The sequence below is a fragment of the Ziziphus jujuba genome, chromosome 7 (genome assembly GCF_031755915.1).
Source record: "Ziziphus jujuba cultivar Dongzao chromosome 7, ASM3175591v1".
In the NCBI taxonomy this organism is placed as follows: Eukaryota; Viridiplantae; Streptophyta; class Magnoliopsida; order Rosales; family Rhamnaceae; genus Ziziphus; species Ziziphus jujuba.
Window position 1 is genome coordinate 6,410,205 of NC_083385.1, and position 24,488 is coordinate 6,434,692.

Here is a 24,488-nt window from a genome sequence, read left to right on the forward strand (position 1 = left end):
GCATAGGTTAAGATTCGGCGTAAAAGGCATTTCACTATTTTTATCATTACTAGTTTAATTATATAAAATTACTAGATAAATAAAATAATTTATATTCTAAAAGCCAAAATCTATATAATAATATATATCATAATACTTTCAATTAACATAAATGAATATCTATTTACAATAACCTTTATACTTTTCAAATTTCAACAAAAAATTAGTAAGCATTTATTTATAATACATTTATGGAAATTTAATAGTTTTAAGTTTCTAACCCCCAAAAAAAAAAGTTTCTATTCATATAAGACTACATGCCTACAATTACTTAATAATATTTTATAATATCAATATAGATATAATTATAATTTAACTAACTTTTATCTAACTCTTTATTTGATTTTAATATTTCTTTTTAAAATGTAAAGTTTAATGTTTATAAGTTATTAAATTTTTTTCCCAATTTAAAAATGTGAATCATGCAGTACAGGGCCTAAAGATTTTGCCAAATATTTTTTTTTTCCATTTTTCTAACACTAATTTCCTTATTTTTATATTTTTATTTTTTTTAAGTTTCTAATCCAAAAAAAATTAGTCTTTAATCATATAATACTACATGTCTGCAATTACTTGATAATTTTTTATAATATCAATATAGATATAACTATAATTTAACTAACTTTTGTCTTACTCTTTATTTGATTTTAATATTTCCTTTTAAAATCGTTTAGTTTAATGTTTATAATTATTTAATTTTTTTTCATTTTAAAAATGTGAATTATGCAGTACGGTGCCTAAAGATTTTACTAAATTTTTTTTTTTCCATTTTTAACACTAACTTCTCTATTTTCATATTTTTCATACCTTTCTAATTTCTTCTAAATTTTTTGAACTTAAAAATTAAAAATTAAAAAAAAAAAAAAAAACCTTAAAAAAGATTTGTTGAAAAGGTTTAATCCTCACGACGCCTTGCCGCAACAATGTTGAGTTGACAGCCATTTTTCACTCATGCTTTATCTCCGGATCCAGCACCTAGGGCCGCCTTTTGGCGCACAGCACAGTGTCAGATAATGCCAAAATCATATTTTAATATTCCACTTTTTTTTTTTTTTTTGGCTGAAAATTTTAACATTCCACTCTGATTGTTTAAAAACAAATATATATATATATATACGTGGACAAGATTGTTCTTTTTTGGTTCAAAAGACTACATAGTTTAAAAGTCTTTTTTAAGAAGTCTAGGTCGAATATGAAACGTCATTTTGGCATCACATATATGGGACTGCCGATCATCTATGTATCACACATTATTGTAAGTCATCATTATTTAATGCACGACCAGGTATATAGGTATATTTTACTCCATCTATAAAGGTGTGCCGCAAGAAAGAGCTTCTATTATTATGGTTATCCATTACCTCGAGGTTAGTGGTGGGGCGTGCAGGATACATCACTGCACTAACCAACCATACTGGTCCACAATAGTATCTTCTTTTTTTTTTTTTTTTCTTTTTGGGTAAATGGTCCATAATAGTATCTAGTTTGAATGAATTGTTAAAATCAAATATATAATCTTTAAGATTAAAATTAAATATCAAGTTTACTTAGCAATTGATTTATATATAAACAGTAAACAAATTGAATATAAAAAAGTTAATTTTGAAATAAATAAGTGAAACACATTATAATATTGAAGCATCATTTGTCATATTGGTTTTTGTTCGTTTGTTTTTTTCTTGGTAACTTATCACAATAATTGGTAAATAAAATTGGCAAATAAACTGGTTAGCTTTTAAATATGTTGGTTAATAAGTTCCCTTTGACACTCCATATGATAATGATCATCAATAATAATTACCAAATTCTTAATTTTTGATCATTTGGGGCTAAAATTCTACTTCACAATTTATCAAAACAAAAATGTTGGCTAATCACAATTTACCACATGAACACTCATCAAATGAATAATCGAAGTTTTTAATGTGAAGAAATACTATTCATCATTACAAGACCCTATATGGTCGAATGGTAGTTTAACTAACTAGCGCTATATGTTAAACATTATTATTTTTCATTTTAAAAAGTAAAAAAAGATTTGTGTTAAATTATATCCTAAAAGGATAAACTATTAGAATATGGGGTTTATTATATATACATATATATATGAATTGTCAACATTCACCCTTTTACTTATAGGTTGTGAACTTTACAAGTAGCATTCTTTAAATGGGTGATAATATAATAGTAGTATAACTTGAATCTATTTTAAAAATTTAATACCATATTAAATTATCACTGATACTAAAACTAAAACTATAAAAATATAAGCTTATTATATATATCAAGCATTGTCAATATTATATAAGTAAATTAACTATTGTCATATTAATAATTAATCCCACCCATAATTATCACTATCAATGACAAATAATAAACTTGTTTTTTTTTTAATGTTTCCTATGATTCTCTTTTAAAAGACTACACTTTCGTTGAGGCTTAAAACTAATTTATGAGAGCATTCGGATGAAAATAAAGATTTTGACTTTTAAAGTAGTATTGTAACTTTTTGAAACAATTTAAGGATATTATTGAAAAATAATATATTCATCAAAAGTTAATTTGAGCTTCCCTTATACGCTCGTTTTCGGCTTATTGGGTGAAAGCTTAAATTTTGGACTTATTTGGGAAGACAACAGAAAGCAAAAATAAAAAAAAATAAAAAAAAAATCTTTTTTTTAACCCAAAAATGCTTTGTTATATATGCATTCGAACAACAGCGTTTTATTTAAATAAAGCTTTTAAAAAAAAAAATTCGAACCGAATCATGGACTTTGATTAAAAGCTTTTGTGTACAAAGATTTACTAAATTTTTTTTCACAAAAACTGCTTTAAAACATTAAAAGATATAGGCATAATTTCATAAACCATGTCAAACAAGACTAGCTCTCAAGAAGAGGTCTAACTAAAGTTAATGAAGTTTAATTAGTTGCTCTAGGAAGAATTTGTAAGGACAAAGGAAGGTATTTTAACTTGTATGAAATATTCATAATACCTATTTACTCTTTTACTCTCATGTAGAAAATAAATACCATAATTATCTCTTAAACCTTTTTTTTCTTTAAAAAAAAAAAAAAAAGAGTTTGTCACATTAACTAGATCCCTTGCTTTGTCACTTTGAATGATAATTATTTTATGAAGTATAAACCAAGTTTAATTGTCAGTTTGTCACTCCATAGTTGACCATAAAAGTATTAAAATAAATACACACACACACACACACATCCACTTTTTATCAAAGCCAAAGATCCTTGAGACCAAAAGAAATTGAAGCTACATGCCATAGAGAGTGTTAGAGGAAAATATTAAAAAAAAATGATAACCAACCTTCTAATAACTTAAGCTTTTTAATGGTTGCATAAAGATCAACTATTCACCTAAAGCTACTTATAGTTATCTCATAATATACCAAGTTTAATTTTCAGTTTATCACTCCATAATTGATCATACATAAGAAGGAAAAAAATATCAATTTGATTCTGAAAATGCAATATATATATATATATATACATATATTTATATTATGGGGGCCATTGACTTGCTGGCAACTAAGATCATAGCAATCAGAGATTACGATATGGAAGAGGGAGAAAGTTTTGATGTTTATGGCTAGACCTTTAGAAGCATTTAATTTTTATTTTAGTCATTCATTAATTAAATGCAACAACCCCTATTATTTGAGTCGAAGAGGAGCCACAGTGGATTAATTTCTTGTCTACTCAAACTTATATTATTTCTGATTCTACTGAGTGAATTTTAATTTGAAAGATTCTTTCAACTCATATGTAATGGTGTGTTATAATATAATAATAATGCTACATTATTTGCTATCCAAAATTTAAAAATAAATTTGATAATTCTAGTGTATAAATATATGTATGTATAATGTATAAAGATATAATCTCCTTGTTGGCAATGATTTCCATACTGACAGGTGAAAGTTTATGGGGAAATTGCTCCAAAATAAATCAATAATTGAGGCGATAAAATGAAAATTGAATGGAAGTGCATGGAATATTTTGTAATTTTCTCTCCTTTTTTTTTTTTTCGTAATTTCACAAAAAATGACCTATTAATATTAAATTGGTAGATTATATAAACAATTTATGTTTGTCCAAATGATTTATATTTGGTCATTAATGTTTCACATTATTTGCCTGATTTTTTGTCATTTGTATTTGCCAAAAAGTTCGAATTTTTTTTTTGCTAGAAATTGTTTATAGCAAACAAAAATAAAAACTGTGGCTAAAGATGATATTGTCATAGTTGGACTCAATTTGGATTTTTACATATGTTCCAAAATATTTTTGAAATTTAATAGATATTTTTAAAATTCCATAAAAATTTTGGCATCCAATCAAAACATACTTTTTGTTCATCACAACTATTACCAAAAACGACCAGCTGAGATAATCGAAACTAAAATAATGAATATGTGTTATTTTTCCTTGCTTAAAAGAAACTGTCGACTCCACTGGATCAAAACAACGGCGAATTAAGTAAAATGGTTTTATCTAGAGTGATAGGGAGCAGAGGAGGTCCTTACTCTTCTTAAATTAAACGGTCAAGTAACCTGAAATTCCTGATCACTCTAAACACTGTGTTAGGAGGCCGCTTTAATTTTTCCCTCTCCCTACACAAAATTGAGGACACATAATCTACTTTCATCATGATACTGAGAAGTTAGATTATTAACGAATTAAGGTAAACAAATCAGAGCATGTTAGCAATAAGCAATGTTATTCCTAATGGGATATGCCATATAACAATGACCCTTGATGTTTAACACTCCATTTAATGGAAACTTAGAGATGAAAATAAATAAACAATAATAATAATTTTGCTATGATATGAGTGGATCAATCTCTCGATGCTAAGAAATTACCGATGCCCATATTGTAATGCAGGTCTATGTGTATACTATATGTATATATATTTTTATAGATAGCATACCGATAATGAGAAAATGTACTGAACTTGATAATTGTTGATGCCGAAAATGCATGGTAATGAATGAAAAAGCTGGTGGTGATGGACAGTGTATGAAAAGTACTACTTATAGAAAAAACAAAATGGGCAATGACAGAAGCAGCTAGCTTTCTGATCAGCATCAATCCAAAGGGGTTGGAGTATTTCCATCACTCTTTATTTCTTCATACTTTTTGTTTTAAAAAGTTAGTCTTAAAAAAAAGCCCTTCAATTTATTTTTTATTTTATTATATTATATTATATTATATTTTTATTTTTGATTGAATCTGATTCTGCAAATATAGATTGTGAAAATCATTTTCTATTTGTATTTATATTATTTTCTATTTGGTATTACACAAATTTCAACACCACCATGAGCACAATTTTATAAAAACATACATTTACTATTTTATTTCGTAGTATTCAATAATTAATGATTATAGAAAATATCAAAACGAAGAGTGAAAAGAGTTTTTTGATCAACCTAATAAAACTTTATTCTTTTTATGATGCTCTTTAATTTAAAAAAAAATGCTCTTTATTGAAGATACTGTAAATAAAAAACATTTGAGAGAATATAATAAATAAAGAGTGAAATTTTTTATCCAACTCCAAAAGCACTCTATATCATTACCCTTTATTTTTCATTTTTTAATAAATAATTACTTTTTATTTTTACGACATCCAATTACAAAATATATATATATATATGTGTGTGTGTGTGTGTGTGAGTAAGAAAAGCAATATGAAATTAAATAAAATTATTAATTGTGCATTAAAAATTATAGATGTAATAAATAATTGTATTAAAAGTTCTATTTACAAATGATATTTGACTCTCTAAATATAGAGAGTTAAACCTCGCTATCTAACTTAAGGCCTATTTGATCATTTGTTTTTAAAACAGTTTTCTGTTCGGTAACAAAACAGTATTTTCAAAACAAAATATTACCAGTTTGGTCATCCGTTTTTAAAAACAGTTTTAGAAAACAAATGAAAAAAAAAATGATGTTTTCATCTGTTTTGAAAATAATAAAATAGATATTATTTTGATTTGTTTTCTTCATCATTTTTCCTTTCCTTTGTTATAAACCTACTAGTTTTTATTTTTTTATTTTTTTATCTTATTTTTTTTTATCAGCATCATTTTTCCTTTCATTCGTTATAAACCTACTAGTTTTTATTTTTTTATTTTTTATTTTTTTATCTTACTTCTTTCATCAGTTTTTTTGGGGCAAATATTTCTTATATCAATTATTTATTTTGCTATTTTATTCTCTTTTTTTATTTTCCATTTTTTCCTTATCAAATACTCTCTCTCTCTCTCTCTCTCTCTCTCTCTCTCTTTTCTATTTTGTTCTTTTTCCTAATTTTCCATTTTTTCTTAATTCCATTATTTTTTTTCTTATTTTCCATTTCTATCAGATTTGTTTTTTAATTTTTTAATTTTTTAATTTTGACTTTTTCTTTTTCATTGTTTTTCTGTTTTTCTATAAGTTATTCTTTTTTTTTTTCTTTCCTTATCTCCATTTTTTCCCCCTTATCTCCTATTATATTTTTTTTTTCCTTTCTATTGTTTATTTTTGTTTTTACCTTTCCTCTGCAACAGTGTCAAGAAGATCTAAACATGTGCCTTGACTATATTGGTAATATATAAAAGTTACTAGTTTTATTATTATGCTAATATGAGATTTTATGAATGTTTATAGTTGGAAATATTATGTTAGATTTGTAGAATTTAATTTTTTAATTAATGCAAAATTCCAAGTCCCAATAGTTATTTTATTTATGTATACACATGAATTTATTTGCTTGAAACTCACATTAAAGAATCAATAACATATATTGTATAATATCAATAAGGTTTAAAAATTAATTAATGAAAAAATAATTGACTGATAATGTGGAGCAACTGTTAGTCATACAAGGAGTGGAAAGACGTAACTCTAAAAGGCCAATTATAAATCAATGAAAAATTAAGTACATATAATGAAAAAAAATGATATATGTATTTATACATATATTATAATGTGAATGAATTAATAATAATGAACCAAACTAATACTATGAATGCTGCAGAAGAAATGTGGCAAAACTATATATAGGTATATGTACTATCATTTGAGGATATACAATATACTATTATTATTATTATTGATGAATATATTATTTATTCATTTAAGCACACCCTAAAGCAGCTTTATTTTGAAAGAAAGGATGTGAGCATTACAAGCTATTAAAAATTATATTTAGCAAGTTCACTACTACGAGAGTGTTTTGTCATGCATCTATTAATGACCCACCTAATACAAATGATGAAATGGAATTAGAGGCTAAAAGTGCACCTGTTAACACTAATTATAATGATCCTTTTTATATCCTTGATAAATCAACAAGCCATTTGAAGAAATGCACTGCATTATTTAATAATTCTATCTCATCAACAAAAATATTGATGAAATACATACAATCAACAAAAAAATTAAGAAAAAAAATTCATATAAACCTCTTCAGATTTGCATTAATTTCAATTTAATCCCTAAGGTTTTAAAAATATCATTACCTCATCTCAGGTTTCAAACAGTCTTCATTTTTATTTCCTAATATTTCATTCACATCCCTCAAAATAATTTCATCTACATACCCTATAATAGTCCCAGTTGTAATTTTCAAAATCTGAAAAGCTAAATTGAAGTTAATGCAAACATGTGATTTTAGATGAAATATTCCTAAAAAAATATATAGCTATAAATATTATATATAATGTTAATCAATTAATAATAATTAAAAAAAAGTTGGATAAAAAATAAATGTTATATTATATTTTGATATATATTTTATATATATAATTCATTAATATGTGAATGCATTAATACATATATTTATATATATATATATATATTATAGCTATATATATATATATTATATAAGGTTTCTTGTATGTAAAAGGGAAAAAAAGTTCAATTTATGTTAAAAAAATGAAAACTTTTAAAAAAAAATTTAAAAATTGTTTAACCAAACATATTTTTTGTTTTTTTGTTTTTGAAAATTGTTTTCAAGTATTTATGGTCCAATGCTCTTTGTTCTCATCAAACAGCAGAAAATTGTTTTTTATTTTCTATTTTGAAAACAATGTTTCAAAAATAGAAAATAGAAAACATGGCCAAATATGCCTTAACTTCTTAGTTTAAAAATTCTATCAAAGTTATAAAATATGAATGTGATTCTTTAAAATAGAAAATTTGAAGCTTTTAAAAAGCCTATTGGAGGCAACGGCGAAGGCTTTGAAGGGCATGAGGTTGGAGTGCCCCGTATACCCTCTTCTCAACGACACAATTCCCCATCCCAACTGGGCTGCGCTTGCCATACCCCACCACCAATGCGACTCACTACCAACACCACCACCTTCATTGCTGTCGACGTCTACTACCTCTTCCTCCTCCACCATCTCATTCAACAATTCATTCTCTCAATTTCTCTGCTCTCCCTCCCTTCGATCTGTTTATGCATTCTCTCAGTTTCCTCCTCTTCACTTTGTCGAAGAGAGGCCTGTCTCTCTGTGTAAGGTTTAAGCGGCCTCATGCTAAATTTGGGCCCTCCACCGAGAATGGGCTTAAGACCAACTAAAACTGTACTCTATACAACACCTCAGTCTTTTGAACAGTAGTAAAGGATTTGAATGAAATGAAGATTTTATTTTCAAGAACGAATTAAAAATATTAATATTTAAAAAGAGAAGGATGATTTTTATTATAATTATTTTCCTGAAATCCTTTTTCTAATAAATATAAAAATAAAAGAACATACGAATTCACTTGGGTCTAAAGACTAAAGTTTCCGACCCAGGTATTGCTATGGTTTGGGCTCATCCCAATTATATACAGTAACGGACCCAATGACATTCTTCAGACTACACTATGACTAGATTGTCCAAGCTCAATTTCCATTTTTTTATTTATTCTTCAAACATCACCAGTCATAGAATAGAAAATCATTTATTCATCCCCCCACCAAAAAAAAAAAAAAAAAAAAAAAAAAATTGCAAAATCATTACATTTGTTTTTTTATTTTTATTTTTTTGACAAATTACGGTATCATACATCCAAGAAAAAGAACCAAAATCAACAAACAACACGCACACGTCTTAGATTAAACAAAGAAACAAACATAATTGTTCAAGGGGAAACACGTGCTGTTATTTGATCATATCCAGCTAAATTCCCATTTTTCATTTATAAGGAATTTTAGAAGAACAAATCCCTGATGTTGGAAGCGACTGAGAAAATTGAGAATATAACAACAACAGCAACAATAGTAGAACTGCCAGTCCAAATATATGTGAAGTACACTCTCTTCAGTGTTGCCTTGGTAACACTCCAAAAATTTTCATGTAATCTTGTTAAGTTGTATGCGGATATCACCATAGTAGGGACTTGAAAACACAGTTTCGTCGCCAAGCGTGTTAATCAAGTGGGCAACTGCATCATTGCCGCCTATCCAGTTAGTAACAACTTTCTTCTGAACCAGCAATTTCACATCTTCATCGGTGTTGATAAGTTGATCAAGCAGGGAAATATAATTGCAGATATGAGGCTCAGTTGGTTTTCTTACCGGTTGCAAGGATTCAATCATAATTACTTGTTTAATATTACATGCTGCTATCTCTTCTTTGTGCTAAAGTAGTGTGTTATTCTCATGACTCTCTATATTGTAAGGTTCCTCTTTCTCCATATTTTTCTTTTAGTAACACATTAAAGTGTTAAAATTAATTAAAAACATGAGAACCAAAATCAAAGTACTTGTACGTCATGCACACAATCCCAATGAAATAGGACCTAAAATAGAATGGAAATCAAATCAGGATTCGACTGACCAATATTGTTGGATAAATCTGATATATCCTTGCAACCACGAATCGTGAGATGAGGGAAGTGATGGATAGAGCCTTAAATATAAACTCCAAAAGGATAAGGGTCAGATCAATAATTCATGCTAATGCCAGCTGGTCCACCACCCATGAATTAATAGCATATGAATGGTGACCTAGAATTATTAATACCATTTTGGCACTATATGGCACTTATTGATACTTGGAGAGTAGTAGAAATTTGTCTATTGTGTCAATGTTATTCTTTTTGCCACGGCCCCAAAAAAAAAAAAAAAAAAAATGTTACTTCATTTATCCCACTCCGTTTGGTTCACAAGAAAAAAGAAAATGCAGTTGGACAAATTTCAAGATTTTAAATTGGCAATTATTAGTTAATTAAAAAACATATCTTGATGCTTGCAACAACTGAAACAGCTGAGAACAAAAGTACAAAAAGTGCAACAACATTAGAACTACTTGTCCAAAGATCCTTAGAGTTGCCTTGGTGACATTCCAAAAATTGTCATAATGCTCATTAAGCTCTTGGCATATACCACGTTCGCAAAAACTTGTTTCCACAATCTGGTTGCAAAACTTGTTAATCAAATCTGCTACTGCAACATTGCGACCAAGCAAGTTATGAACCACTTTCTTCTCAACCAGCAATTCTACATCTTCAGCTGTGTTGATTAGTTGTGTTATATTTTAATGATATAAATAAAATAGAGTAAATTGAATTGAATAATTTTGATAAATTCTATTCATTAATAAAATATATGTATATTTGCTATATATTTTGTATGACATGGATTTATTTGAATATTATGATTATAAGTTAATAGTTGACTGTATAATAATGGAAAATAATAACATAAAATAATAATATGAAAATATAATTTTACGTATAATTGATGTTGTTATTATTTAAATTAATAACATTAAGCAAATAAAAATAAAAAGATAATGAAATATATTATGCTAAATATCAAGAATAACCATATTTAATATAATGTCCTTATGATTGACAATTTAACAATTACATAAAAAATTATCAAAGAGATATATTTTTTAATAATTGCTTTTCATATACCAGATTTTAAAATAGGAATGAAGAAGAAAACCAATAACTTTCAATTACTTAAAAATTCTATATAGTATTGAGATGACAGTTGTAAAACGTAATGTAACTACAATAATTATTTTTTCTTAATTAATAAACAATTTTATCAAATATATACTCTTTTACATAGCTTTATTAATAATAATTTATTTATGATCATTACTTCTTATTATAAATCAACTGATTACGAAAAATATAATATCTATTTAATATCTTAGCAATTTTTATAATTAATCTAATGATTGGTTGATTAAATAAGCTAATCCTACAATTTCAATAGAAATTTTCATTTCTTTAAAATAAATTTTTGTTAATTTCAATCATTTTTATTAGTTTTTATCGATATTCGATACTTTTTAATATTTTCATGAAAATTTTTATATTTTAAACCTTTAATATTTCAATTCATATCAAAATTTTAAACTATAGTAGTTTGCACTGTAGCAAAAAAAAGAAAAAAAAAAGGACCACATTTAAAAAAAATGTCAATCTTTTCTGAAAAGTGAAAATATTATATTTTCTATATTTAGATGATTTTCAATGCCCATCAAAATGTTTTTCAATTCTCATCAAATGGATAGAACCCATACATTAAATTTAAGAAACTGTGATAGAGGAAAAGATAAGGTTAGATGTAGGTTTGAAAGTATCTGTGATAGAGGAAGTGATAAGGTTAGATGTAGATAAGATTTTAAAAATTGAAATTTTCATCGAAATTTCATCGAAATTTTGAATGGTCAAAGAAAAAATTTAAATCTCAAATGAAAATAGAAAGAATTTTCATAATACCCATCGAAATTTTTAAAATTTCGCCCAAATTTTTAAAATTTTATTAAAATTTTATAGAAATTTCTGTCAAAATGTCCACATCAAATACTTAATAATTTAATTAAAAAATCTATAATCTATAATTTTTATCGAAATTTCAAAATTTTTTATATAAATTTCTAAAATTACTATGGAAAATTTGGAAAAATCTATGAAAATTTTAAACTTTTTTTTTATCAAAAAGATTCATAAATATTATTGATGTTTAGAAATTTCTTTTTTACCAAATTAACTTTTGTAATAGTATTTTTTTTTAATCTTTTAGCTATCTTTTAAATATTTAATGATATAAATAAAATAGAATTATTGAATTGAATAACCATGATAAATTTTATTTATTGATAAAGTATATATATACTTACTATACATTTTGTATGAAATGAATTCATTAAAATCCAATGGTTATAAGATAATGGTTGACTATATAAGAATGAATAAAAAATAATAACATAAAAACACAATATTATGTAGACTTGGTGTTGATATTAATTTTGAATTAATAACATTAAGCAAATAAAAATAAAAAGCTAATAAAATATATTTAAACATCAATGACAATCACATTTAATACGAGATCTTTATAATTGGCATATTAACCATTACATAAAAAATTATCTAGCGGATATATATTTTAATAATTACTTTTTATATTTCACATCTTAAAATGAGAATGAAGAAAAAATCAATAATTTTTAACCACTTAAGAATTCTATATAGTATTGAGATGATATTTATTAAATATAATGTAATTATAATAATCATTTTATCTTAATTAATAAATAATTTTATCAAATATATGCTTTTTTGCATATTTTTATTTTTGATTCAGCAATTACTATAATTATAGATGGTGTTGAAAAAAATAGAGTAGCATAGGTAAGAAATCAATTCATCATCTGGGACATCTACCCCTTCTGAAAATTGGAATCAACAGATTCCTTGAGCAACTCTTGAGTCAAGTAAACTAGTAATTAATAGAATACCAATTAGAATACTAATAACCAATATATATCTATAGCCAATATATATCTATAGTATATAGACATAGACTATTAATTATTATTGTAAATATTAATATTATTAATATTAAAGTAATAAATTAAAGTAAAAGACTTTGTTTTAGAACTTCATTCGAAAAAAGAAACTTTAGTAGAGATCCAGAAACAGGTTTATGAATACCAATAATACTTTATTTATGATTATTACCGTTCACTATAAATTAATTTATTAAGAGAAATATAATATCTATTTAATATTTTAGTAGTTTTTATAATTAATTTGATAATCAATTAAATAAATAAGTTAATCCTGAAGTTTTAAACAAATTTTTTAAATAAATTTTCATTAATTTGTTTTCATTTTTTTTGAGTTTTTATCTATATTTGATTCTTTTCAATATTTCTATAAAAATTTTCATATTTCAAACCCTCAATATTTCTATTCATATCAAAATTTTAAACCTTAGTAGTTTGCACTGTAGCAAAGAAAAAAGACCACGTTTGAAAAATGTCAATCTTTTTGAAAAGTGAAAAGATTACATATTCTATGTTTAGATGATTTTCAATTCCCATCAAATAGGTAGGACGGACCTATACATAAAATTCAGAAAAATATGAGAGAGGAAGAGATAAGGTTAGATGTAGGTTTAAAAGTAACTGTGGTAGAGGAAATGATAAGGTTAGATGTAGACGAGGTTTTAAAAATCAAAATATTTGTCAAAATTTTCTTGAAATTTCGATGGTTGAAAGAAAATTTAAGTCTTAAATAGAAATGGGAAGAATTTTCTAACCAGTGGTTTATAATAACTCAGTTGTCATTATGTGGTGCAAAATGACCGTGAAGATCTAGTAATAGTCAAAAGTTGGGACTTAGGATAAGGCTAGAGGCAGGGGGATACAGTTTATGTGCCTCCTCATGTTTTGAAAAATAAATATATATATATATATATAATAAATAAAAATTGGGGAGTGGGGATGGTTGCGTACCTCCCCTTTAAAAATCCTAATTTATAACAAGAGTCCAGTCAAGTCAACCATTCACAGTTGATCTAAAGCAGTAGATTACCATGTTTTCGGGTTTTCTACTACCTATTTTGTTTAATTTAGAGGCAAAAGGACCAAATATTTTGTTGCGTATGCCATCCACAAACTGAATCACTATTTTTATATTCATGAAGGAGGCCAAAAAACACAAATTAATACAATTGTAAGGAATTTTTTACATTGTTTCTTTATGTTAGAGTCTCTTTTAGCATAGTCACGTGCTTGCTTTTAGTTGCACATGTTTTTCATTTACTCAGTTAGTTAGTTGTTATTAAGCTATTTTTAATCTTTCCATGTGTATAAAGAAGACTGGTAGTAATTCTTTCAAGTTGGGTTAGTTAGTTAAATAATGAGCTATATTAACTGGCTTAAATCCTCTTTTTGTTTTTTATGCAATCACTGTCATTTTTCTATCTGAAAAACTCTTTGGTTTTCTGTTTCATTTTCTCAGCATTTCTCTATCTTTCCTTCTTGTCAAACGCTAACCGTCAAAGCCTAAGTTTGTTTTTCTGATCTTCATCATGGTATCAGAGCCATATTCCATAGCGGAATTGCACAATCTGATCATAACTGTTTCTCCTTTTCCAAATAATATAATCAGGCTTGATGATTATAATTTCTTCATTTGGAAATCGCAAATTTTACCTGTTATCAAAGTTCATAGATTTCTTAAGTATCTGCAATTCCTTTGTTGTGAGGATTGTTTGAGAGATCAGAGATCTGATTCTGCTCAGCCAGAAGCAGTTTCACCAAGATCATCGATTAGTTCCGTTCAACTGAATAAAGAAAATTGGGACATTTAAGACCAATTTCTTGTTGGATGGCTGCGAAGCACAATTGAGAAAGAAGTTTTAGGGCATTTCAATGGAAAGATACCTCATTCAGTCTCTGGAATGCTATTGCTAATAGGTATGCTGCTCAATCTCCTACTAGAATCTTTCACTACAGACAATTGATTAAAAGTAACAAGAAGCATGGTCTTACCGTAGATGCTTATATACTGAAAATGAAAAATCTAGCTGATAAACTAGTAGCTGCTTGTGATACTGTTACTGAGAGAGATTTAGTGTTGTATATCCTTGAGGCTTTAGGATATGATTTTAAGCTAATCTCCACGGTTTTACAAGTTAGACCAAAGCAGTACACATTGGATGAAATTCAATATCATCTTTTATCATTTAAAGCTCAACTTGAGGAGGACAATATTGCTCTTAACTATGAAGTGTCACATAAGGCTACTCATATTGCTTGTGATTTTGGTTTTGTCTCGAAAAATTGTGTTGATACCAAATTTGGTGCTAATCGTGGTTTTGATAATGACTATGGTTCCTATGGTGTTTTTCATTACCAGTTTCAAGCTTTTCAGGGTCCACATCAATATTGTGTTTCTAGTTTTCAAGAGCCAACCTTTGAAAGTCAAGTTTTTAATGCTGTTCAGCAGATCCATGGTCGAGGAAGAGGTAGAGGTAGGAATTTTGGTAGAGGAGGTGGTAGAAATTCTAAACCGACTTACCAGATTTGTCAAACTCATGGTCATTCAGCTGCTTATTACTACAAGAGATTTGATAGTCAATATGTGGGAAACACCAATGTCAATTCTGGTTATGACTCAAATTTTCAGTTTAATAATCAGTAGTTTGTTCTTTCTCCACTTCATAGAAAACAGCAGGCTATCAATCAGCCGTTTGAAGTCAACATTAATCCTCAGTAGGTTGTTCCTTCTCAATTTCATAGACCACAGTAGGCTATTAATCAGCCGTTTGAATGTCAATCTCTGACTTCACCTTTTCCCTTCCCGGCTTCACATCTTCCAAGTCCTCGGTCATAGGCCTATAATAACAGTAACAACCATCCTCCACCAGTGGCTTCCTCTGGTTATAACAAGGATTTGCCTGTGTACTCTTAACCTTCAAACTCTCAGATTCAAGGACACTTGGTCTACACTAATGATGCTTCTCAACCTTCAGGAGGACATAACACAATCTCATCTATTGTCACTCTTTCTGAGAAGTTTGCTCGGGCTTGTCAAGTGGCCAATCTAATGACTCTTGCTGATCCTTCATGGTATCTTAACAGTGGAGCAACAGATGATGTTGTAGCTGATGGCACCTCTTTACTTAATCAAGTTGAATACAAAGGGCCCAATAAGCTGATGGTTGGAAGTGGAGCACAATGGACATTACACATATTGGTAATAGTCTCATTCCCACCAATCATTCTTATATCAAACTGTTACATGTGTTAGTTGTGCCTTACATTGCTAAAAACTTACTTAGTATTTCGAAATTGACTCATGAAAATAATATGTCTATTGAATTTTATTCCTTTCATTAAATGCTAAAGGATCATCAAAGGAAGCCAATTCTTAAAGGAGTAAGAGAAGAAGGGCTTTATAAGCTATTGCTTCCTTCCCTTATAGTTTCCAAGCACAACATCATCTTAGCCACTGGTCTCAACTCAACCAATACACAAAGTTTTTCTTCTAGTCATAATTCTTTGTTACAGCCTCCTTTTTCTCAAACTAATGATCATTTAGTTAGTTTTGCTGTTAAGTGCCATAAGCCGAATTCTAGTGTTCCTATGTTTTCTTCTTGTATCTTTACTTTAATTTCCCTTTGTATTTCAGTTTTTACTTGTAAATGTTCTAGTTCAGATTCATGTTTGAATCATGATAACAATGTTTGTACTTTTAGTTCTTTCACTTCAGCTACTGTACCCACTTTTTCTATCAATAATAATAATAATAAAGGCACACCAGTTAGCAATTTTTCTTCTTTGTTATCTAACTCATTGTCTTTTGTTACTGCAAACATAGTAGATGTTAATATACTCACAAAAGATTTGGTCATCCTTCCTCTAATGTTCTTACTAAAGTTCTTACTTTATGCAATCTTAAATCAAATTTAATTCCTCTTCATTTTTGTGATGCTTGCCAACTTGGTAAATAACACTTAATCTCCTTTCCTAGTTCATCTTCTTGAGCTTCTATTCCATTGGAATTAATACACACAGACTTATGGGGACCTTCACCTATAGTTTCCTCAGAAGGCTTTAGATACTATATTCAGTTTCTTGATGACTTTTCTAGATATGTTTGGATTTATCCATTGAAACTTAGATCTAAAGCTCTTCCCACTTTCCTTAAGTTTCAGAAAATGGTTGAATTGCTTTTTGGTCACAAAATTATATCTGTTCAATCGGGTTGGGGGGGAGAGTTTAGAACCTTTTTACCTTACCTTACTTCTCAAGGCATACTTTTTCGTCATCCTTGTCCTTATTTACATTCACAAAATGGAAAAGTTGAACGAAAATACAGACACATTGTTGAAGTAGGTCTGAGTTTATTAGCTGAGGCACATATGCCTTTAAAACTGTGGTGGATGCTTTTAGGTGCTCAGTTTATCTTATTAATCGGCTTCCTACCCAAGCTTTGCACAATCAAACACCTTTCCAACTTTTGCTCAAGGAACAACCAGATTTTAACTTCATGAAAGTTTTCGGCTGCCCCTGTTATCCTTTCATTCACCCTATAATGCACATAAGTTTGAATATCATACCCAAAAATGTGTTTTTCTTGGCTATAGTCCTGATCATAAAGGGTATCAATGCCTTCACCATACTGGTAGAATCTATATCACAAAGAGTGTCAAGTTTAATGAATTTGAGTTTCCTTTTGCGACAGATCTAAATTTTATTTCAATGTTATCTTCTTCTTCCATGTCATTTTCCAATACTACTGATACTCTTTCTGCTCCTCTCTTCACTTATCATCGACCTTCTGTTTCTACACCTCATAGTTTACCACTTATACCAAATTCTCAATCCATTCCAACATCTCCTTCTCTTCATACTCATTCTTCTCATGTTCAATCAACTGTTGTTTTACCTTATACTTCTTCCTGTCCTTTGCTTCCTAATCCTTCTTCTTTACCAACCTCTTCTGTTCATCCCATGATTGCTAGATGTAAAATCGGGTCTCTCAAACCTAAAAGTTTTCTCTTTACTAAATATCCTCTGCCTTCAATTTCTTTTGCTTCCATACAAGAACCCTCAAATGTTAAACAGGCTTTAGTTGATCTTGCTTGGAAACAAGCTATGACTCAAAAGTATAATGCTCTTATTCAAAATAACACTTGGACATTGGTGCCTTATGATCCTAGCATGCATTTGGTTGGACATAAATGGGTCTTTCGAACCAAGTATAAAACTCCTGGGATAGATTATACAGAAAATTTTAGTCCTGTGATTAAACTAGCTACGATTTGTATTGTTTTGTCTTTGGCATTGTCAAATCATTGGGAAGTAAGGAAATTTGATTTCAACAATGCCTTCCTTAATGATGACTTAACTGAAGCTATTTTTATGGAGCAACCTCAAGGGTTTGAAGATTTACAGAAACCCAATTATGTTTGCAAGCTTACCAAAGCTCTTTATGGACTCAAGCAGGCTCCTCGAGCTTGGTTTGAAAAATTAAAAACAGTTCTCCTACATTTTGGTTTTAAGAATTTAGTCTCAAATTCTTCTTTGTTCATTCTCAAGACACCTCAACCTTATGTTCTTCTTCTTGTTTATGTTGATGATATTCTCATCACCGGAAATAATTCAGTTTTTGTTACTCAACTGTTCAACCAGTTACATGATATTTTCTCTCTAAAGGATTTAGGAGCTTTGCTACAGTAAAGCATCAACAATTTTTTTAGGTTAAGCTAAGTACATAACTGATTTCTTAAAGAAGTCAAATTTAGATGTTGCAAAACCAATCTTAACTCCTATGTGCTCAAGTACAAAGCTTTCTAAATATGTTGGAGATCCTTTCCATGATCCTGCAGCCTATTAAAGCATTGTTGATGCTTCACATTATCTTTCACTTACTCAGCCTAATATATCCTTCACAGTAAGCTCTCTCAGTCAGTTTCTAATAGCTCCTACACCTCAGCATTGGGAAGCTTGCAAACGTATACTTAGATATCTCAAAGGAACTTTATCTTATGGTGTAAAGCATGCTGCTAATTCTGTTCTTCAAGTTCAAGGGTTTGCAGACTCAGATTGGATAGGAAATGTAGATGATCCAAGATCAGTAAATGGATATTGCATTTATTTTGGCACAAATTTGGTATCATGGAGCTAAAGAAAACAGCAAGTGATTGCAAGGTCCAGCACATATAACCTCAGAAATTTGTTGGCTTCCATAATTTAACAAAAGAACTTGATCATCATCTTGATTATCCCATAGTTTGGAGTGATAATACAGGAGCTGCTGCTTTTGTTGTCAATCCAGTTTTACATCAAAGAGTGAAGCACATTTGATCTTCATTTTGTGAGATAAAAAGTCATCCAGAAAAGCTTAGAGGTGCGTTATGTTTCAACACTTGTCCAAGTAGAAGATATCTTCCTAAACCTCTTGGTACTCTTCGTTTTCAGCTTCTGCGAGGCAAATTGCATGTGGAAGATATTAAAAGTAGCTTTTTGTCTTTGCAGCAAAATACTTGAAGTTTCTAAGGAAAGAAAAGGTTGCAGCTGAGGGGGAATGTTAGAGTCTCTTTTAGCATAGTCATGTGCTTGCTTTTAGTTGCACGTGTTTTTCATTTACTCAGTTAGTTAGCTGTTATTAAGCTATTTTTAATCTTTCCACGTATATAAAGAAGACTGGTAGTGATTCTTTCAAGTCGGGTTAGTTAGTTAAAACTGTAATGATCTAATTAACTGGTCCAAATCCTCTTTTCATTTTTTATGCAATCACTTTGTCATTTATCTATTTGAAAAACTCTCTGGTTTTCTATTTCATTTTCTCAGCTTTTCTTTATCTTTCCTTCCTGTCAAATGCTAACCTTCAAAGCCTAAGTTTGTTTTTCTGAACTTTATCACTTTAAGACTCATTTCCTTGCACTATTATCTATGAACTTGCAGTACCGTACCCATATTAGAATGAATATATATATATATAAAGAGAGAGAGTGTTTCTCTTATTTATATCTCCCTTCATCTATCCGGTTAAATGATCTTATAAATTTATTGTCCACCTTCATATGCTGATAGGCACCTATTAAGGCATTTACTAGACTTCTAGATAAGAAAATTTCGGTATATATTTTAAATTTTACTAAAAAACGCTAAGACCCAATTATCTTGTATGCACAACCTGTCTATAGCAGTCTGTTATTATTAAGAAATTGGTAATGCGTATGTCATGGTAAACATTTGGTGTGCGTCTAATATGCCTTATATATAAAAAAAACTATATAAGAAAATGTACAAGTTTTAAGTTTTTGTTTTCTAAAAGAATGCAAGAAAAGGCTTTTTGAGTTTATTTAAAGTTTGTGACAAAAAATCCTAAACTCAAACTCAAGTTTTAAATGGGGTGAAATGCTAACATGATCACACATGATTGAGAAGAATCATGCCGACATACGGGAGGCGTAACATCCCGTCCCAAAGTACATCAGAATTTTTGCACGTTGACCGAGGTTGATCATTGACCGAAAAAGTTAAAATTTTGACTTTTTGTTCTAGATGGAATTTTACGTTGATCGAGGAACCATTTCAAAGTACGTATAATCTCGAGTTCATAGACTAGTAGCACGTCGAAATCGGAGCTACCGTTTGAAAGTTATGCATAAGGCAAGTTGCGATCCAAGCTGTCCAAGGGTGCCAAGTTTGACTTTTTATTTACGTAGAATTTCGATTTGACTCTTGTATGGTTGTAAAGTACTCGTCGATACGAGTCTATAGACTAGCGGCACGTCTAATTTGGACACCTGGTTAAAAAGTTATGGACTCGCAAAGTTTTTCAGATACAATATTATTTTATACTATTTTTAATTAAATGGTGTTATTGTGAAAAATGTGTGCCATGTGTCAAGCCCTCAGCCTTTCCTATGAGTGCATAGTGGCACCCATGGGATGGCCTTTTATTGGCTCAAAATCGTGCGTGAGCTGTGTGACTAGAGAGAGAGAGAGAGAGAGAGAGAGAGAGAGAGAAGCCACCACCCACGGCCACCCTCCATTCATCGTCCTCCGCCCCTTTCACCCATACACGCGCCCGACCACCACCTTGCCCCTTCCATTTTTGGCCAGCCCACCAAATCTCATAGCCACCCGATAGCCGACGCTCCTGGATCGAGACTTTTTTCAATGGTGGCGCCGATTGCTTCAAACCCAGATTTCTCCCTATCCTGGCATCCATTTCCCTCATCGCCGGTCCATCCGTTCGCCCATCCTCCGATCTACATTTTGTCCAAAATTCACCATGGAAATTATACAATTTTTCAAATTCACAATCCCACATTTTAGTTTTCAGGTATGACCGGTGTTAGTGGATCGTATATTGGAGACTCAAATGGAAGATCCTAAATTGAGAACAATTAAGAGCAAGGTACAAGAAGGTCTTGACTCAGAGTTTTCCATAAGGAGGGATGGAGCCCTCGTGTATAAAGGAAGACTTTGCGTTCCGGATATTCCAAAACTCAAGAAGGAGATCTTAGAGGAGGCTCATAGCTCTATGTATGCGATGCACCCTGGAAGTACTAAAATGTACCGAACACTTGTTAAGTATTATTGGTGGATTGGCATGAAGAGGGAAGTGGCGGATTTTGTATCAAAATGCCTAATTTGCCAACAAGTAAAGGCAGAAAGACAGAAGCCTTCAGGGCTACTCCAATCCTTACCTATTCTTGTATGGAAGTGGGAAGAACTTAATATGGATTTTGTGTTCAAGCTCCCCCCTACACCTAGGAGATACGATGGTATTTAGGTGATCATTGATCGTCTTACCAAGTCGAGAGCATTTCTCACCTAAAAAATTAGCCCAGTTGTTTGTACAACGTATTGTGAGTCTTCATGGAGTGCCGATCGCCATCGTATCCGATCTAGATCTGCGTTTTACTTCTCGACTATGGTGGAAATTGGCTGATGCGTTAGGAGCAAGACTCAACTACAGTACCGCCTTTTATCCGCAATCTGATGGACAACCTGAGCGCACAATTCAGACATTGGAAGATATGCTAAGATCTTATGTTATGTAATTCTGTGGAAGCTGGGACGAACAACTGCCGTTGATAGAATTTCTTTATAATAATAGCTACTAAGCGAGTATCGAGATGTCCCCGTACGAGGCCTTATATGGGAGGCAGTGTCAGACACCATTGTGCTGGAGTGAAGTAGGAGAAGAGAGACTCCTTGCGGCAAATAATGCGGTTGGATCTGAGTATTTACAGATGACCTTGGACAAGGTAAGGATCAGAGTAAAGTAGGAGAAGAGAGACTCCTTGCGACAAATAATGCGATTGGATCTGAGTATTTACCGGAAGAGCTAGCCCGAGTGCACAACATATTTCATGTTTCGATGTTACGGAAATATATCGCAGACCCATCACATGTACTCGAGACTCCTAACATTGAGTTGAGGGAAGATCTATCATACGTGGAGCAGCCAGTGCAGATTTTGGATCGCGAGGAGCGAGTGCTGCGTAACAAGACCATTCCTTTAGTCAAAGTCTTGTGGCGGAATAACTTGGTTGAAGGAGCCTGAGGTGTAGATGCACAACCAGTACCCCTATCTGTTCCAATGATGTGCAAAATTTTAAGGACAAAATTTTTGTAAGGGGGGGGGGGGGAAGATTGTAACATCCCGTCCCAAAGTATGTCGGAATGTTTGTACGTTGATCGTGGTTGGTCATTGATCGAGAGGGTCAAAATTTTGACTTTTTGTTCTAGATGGAATTTTGTGTTGATCGAGGCACCATTTCAAAGTATGTATCAGCCTGAGTCCGTAGATTAGTAGCACGTCGAAATCGGAGCTACCATTTGAAAGTTATGCACAAGACAAGTTGCGATCCAAGCTATCTAAGGGTGTCAAGTTTGACTTTTTATTTATGTAGAATTTCGATTTGAGTCTTGTATGGTTATAAAGTACTCATCGATACGAGTCTATAGACTAGCGGCATGCCTAATTTGGACACCCGGTTAAAAAGTTATGGACTCGCAAATTTTTTTCAAATACAGTATTATTTTATACTATTTTCAAATAAATGATGTTATTGTGAAAAATGTGCACCATGTGTCAAGCCCTCAGCCTTTCCCATGAGTGCATAGTGGCATCCATGGGATGGCCTCTTATTGGCTCAAAACCTGTGCGTGAGCCGTGTGACCGGAGAGAAAGAGAGAAAGAGAGAGAGAGAGAGAGAGAGAGAGAGAGAGAGAGGAGGATAGAGAGAGAAGCCACCACCCATGGCCACCCTATGTTCACCATCCTCCGCCCCTTCACCTATACATGCACCCGACCACCACCTTGCCCCTTCCATTTCCGGCCAGCCCACCAAATCTCCAGCCACCCGACAGCCGATGCACCCGGATCGAGACTTTTTCCGAAGGCTGTGCCGATTGCTTCAACCCTAGATTTCTCCCTATTCAGTATCCATTTGCCTCACCGCCAGTCCCATTCGTTCGCCCATCCTCCGATCTACATTTCCTCCAAAAATCACGACTAGTGGCCTCATCGAGAAATCGATTTTTCGGTGAGTTCCCAGTTGCACTGCCTATCCTTTCCCACTAGTTTCGACCCCTTGAACCCAGATCTAAGGTCGGTTTCCTCCAACTAGCGGTGGTTTGTGAGATCCAAGGATCCAAAACCTGACACCTTTCCGATGAGATTCCGACCACCTCGGGTCCGATCTCGGGAAAGTGAGACCAGATTCGTAATCTTTGTTTCACAAGCTTTGATTCGGTATATCACTCGTAAATTTTGGTTGTCGTTTGTGTTCGTTCCTTGGGTATCCATTTGGGAGTTACCCGATTAAAATATTAAAATAATTAGTTTTGTGTATTGTGGATATTTTAGGTGCACGTGTGGGTAGTAGAGTTGATCCTGCAGAAGATCTCGATTGATACACGTGCTTGAGGTGAGTGACCCACCTTCAAAACTATTTTGGGGACTATTAAAAATATATATATTTTGTGTTATTTGAAATTATCGAGAATAAATATGTTTGAGAGGAATTGATATTTAAAATTTATAATGCCAAATTATGATTAATTAATATATGTAATTTCACCGAACTATATTTTGGGATTGTGAATATATATATATATATATATATATATATATATGGTACTAATTGAATTTATGAAAAATGTGCTATATATGTTTAATATTGAAGAGATTGTTATTTGAGCTTATGATGATGATTTATGTTGACTTAGTGCATGTGTTGCATCAAAAATTATATTTTGGGGTTTTAAATAAATTATGTTTTAAATTGTTATTAAATTTATTTTTGAATTTATGATGCCAAAAGTTTATTGATTTAAGCATATATTGCATGGAAATCATATATTTGGTTTTAAAGAAGTTATGGATTTAAATTATAATCCATTATTGTTAAATTTATATTATGGAATTAATTGCGTATAATAAATGTACTTATACGGAGTTAAGCAAATATGAAATTTATGTGATTTTGATATAAATTGATTTTAAGATTTTGAGAAAAATAATTGTATTAAAGTATTGAGTTCAAAATCCGTATTTATACGTTTGATTATTTATGGATCAGATTTTCATGGTGTTGAAAATTGTTATATTTAAATGGATGGATTTGAAATTGATGAATTTTAACGTGATGGA